The sequence below is a fragment of the Sardina pilchardus genome, chromosome 18 (assembly GCF_963854185.1).
Source record: "Sardina pilchardus chromosome 18, fSarPil1.1, whole genome shotgun sequence".
NCBI classification, from domain to species: domain Eukaryota; kingdom Metazoa; phylum Chordata; class Actinopteri; order Clupeiformes; family Clupeidae; genus Sardina; species Sardina pilchardus.
This window is the reverse complement of record NC_085011.1, coordinates 16,372,548-16,375,047: the sequence shown is the minus strand read 5'-3', so window position 1 is coordinate 16,375,047 and position 2,500 is coordinate 16,372,548. Positions and strand designations below refer to the sequence as shown.

General features: G+C 41.6%; 1 protein-coding gene across 1 annotated transcript in view; it reads left to right on the top strand.

The window, feature by feature from the left end:
* khdrbs2 (KH domain containing, RNA binding, signal transduction associated 2) overlaps positions 1-2,500 on the top strand; it is a 66,033-nt gene that overhangs the window by 48,848 nt on the left and 14,685 nt on the right. The window lies entirely within an intron of this gene.

Sequence of the window (2,500 nt, the reverse complement as noted above, 5' to 3'; positions counted from 1 at the left end):
TGTAAAAGCCCAAGATCCTCCCGATCATTATCTCTCCTATTCCTAGAAGTCATTTCATGGGTAAAAAGCGTCATGTGTGCACAGATGTAGTAACTTAAGATATTTTTACATCAATCCCTTGTGTCTCTGCTGGGCTCAGTATTTTTTGTACCCACTTATTCTCTGAATCTTTTTCATAATACATACGGTGCATATTGCATGTATAATTGATGCCCTTTTTCATATCTCGAACAGGCCGATGTTCTATAATTTATATTTCATACTCTTTGCCCCCGCCATGTCGGTGGTGTCTCAGATGATAGTCTCTCCAGGCTTGCTCACGCTAAGTGACAGCTTGCTGTACCTCAGGAGGCAATGGAGCACTCGAGAGCTTCTTCTTCCTCCTCCTCTTCTCCTCTTCTCCTCTTCCTCCGTCTCGGTGAGGCTGCCAATTTTCCAAACCTGAGCTTCAGCACCCGTCCCCCGTACCCCCCCCCTCCCTTCCACTAAACTTCCTCCTTATGTTGCAAAGAGAAGTGATTACAGTAAATGACCCTGAGAAATATGCGCGCTTAATGTGGCCATAACTCCCGCGCCGAGCATCTATTTATTTTCGGGAATATAATCGACTTCAACAGGCTCGAGCATCTGCCAGATGACAATGTATCATCATTTTTTTTTAGTCTGCCTTTTGTCATATTGTCTTGCTTTAAAAAAAAAAAAAAGCTGGAGTCCTTCCAGATTTGGGCTGTTAAAGCCAGGGAGAGGAGCCACTGAGATCCCTAGCCTTTGTAATAGCCCTGGCTCCCGTTATTAAAGGGAGGAACTCCATCCCCAACGGAGGTGAGCACATTTCAAATGACTGTGCTGAACTTTCAGCATTCCCCTGTGTAATCAGTGCTCTCATAACATCTATCAGAAAAGTATAGCAGCATTCACATGAGAATATAAGTGTGCATTTTTATACCAGCGTAAATCATCGGAGCCATTAATTCCTGCATTTGTGCCCTTGAATCCTCACTGCTTTCATTTACTCCCCATGTGAGCCTATGTATGTCAGAAATATTAGCTTGTGGAAGGTCCTGAGTGGATAAAGCCTCGCACAAGCATAAGGCACACACACACATACACACACACACACACACACACACACACACACACACACACACACACACACACACACACACACACACACACACACACACACACATAAGGCAAGTCATTAGTGCTGTGGGAGATGTCTATTTGAAACGGATGCTGCGTTGACCGTATAATCAGCTTCTTTGGATGAAACAAAAAGACCAAGAGCCCTCATTTAAATGACGGGCAAAGTACAAAGTTACTCAGCATGCAAAGTGTCTCATGCATGAACTGAAGCTATCTCATGGCATGTGTGTGTGTGTGTTTGTGTGTGTGTGTGTGTGTGTGTGTGTGTGTGTGTGAACTGAAGCTATCTCATGGCATGTGGAAGCTAACCCACCAGCACCACTGATTAGGATCTCGCTCACGGTGTTTGATTAGCGGAGAGATTTAGCCTCATTATTTAATTAGCTGTAGTAGACTTTAAACTGCTCTTTACTCACCATTTAAATTAGCGCCCCAGCTGTGTAAAATTGCTTGCAACAACACAAGACATGTCTAAGGACTGGTTATAATACAGTTTTTCTATGCTTTGGTGCTTTTCTCGAATCATCATTAACGTTTGCACAACAGTTAGTGCATTTCTTTAAACAAATAGTGCAGACTACACTGCATCGTGGATTAACGTGCAAAAACACGTATCTTGCTCAAAATGCGTTGTTTATGTCTCAAAAGCAAATATTTATACCAATAAAACTGTCAATGCAGTCAAAATGACAAGTCCTTATGCCATTGTTTATGCCAAATTAGTAATTTGATAGTAATTTTTGTTGCCAATGTGACAGTTTACTCTGTAAGTATTTTCTAATGAACAATGTGCGAGGCTGCACTATTTTCAAAACTAGTCCTTTTGGGCATTTGTACAAAATCAGTTGCATGGACGTACTAAAGCACTGCTGTGTGTTCAAGATGAGGAGAAACTGCCTCAATGATGTGCACAAGTGACAAGATGATATGGAGTTTGAACAAACACTTTTGAGAATTTCAAAAGCGACTGAGCAATTTGAGAAGCGACTGAGAAAAACTATAATATGTAAGCTTATTTTTAACAAGCTCGCTTAGCAAAGAAATAGTCCGAATACTGTAGTAGGCTATCCAGTGGATGATTTGAGCATGACAGTGCTGGTAGATGGTGTTGGTCCTCTCCTCTTCATGCCCATTCTCTATGAGTAACAGTGCTGATCAGAGCTGTGATATTCAACCGTACTGTATCTCGAGATGATTAAGAATAATTATAAGGCTAAATCTAATCTAGATGTAGATGTAATGGTCTACAGCAATGGTTCTCAAACTTTTCACAATGAGTACCACCTCAGAGAACAATTGACTCTCCAAGTACCACCATTATGACCAGCATTAAAATACAGTAGGGCAGGCCAAT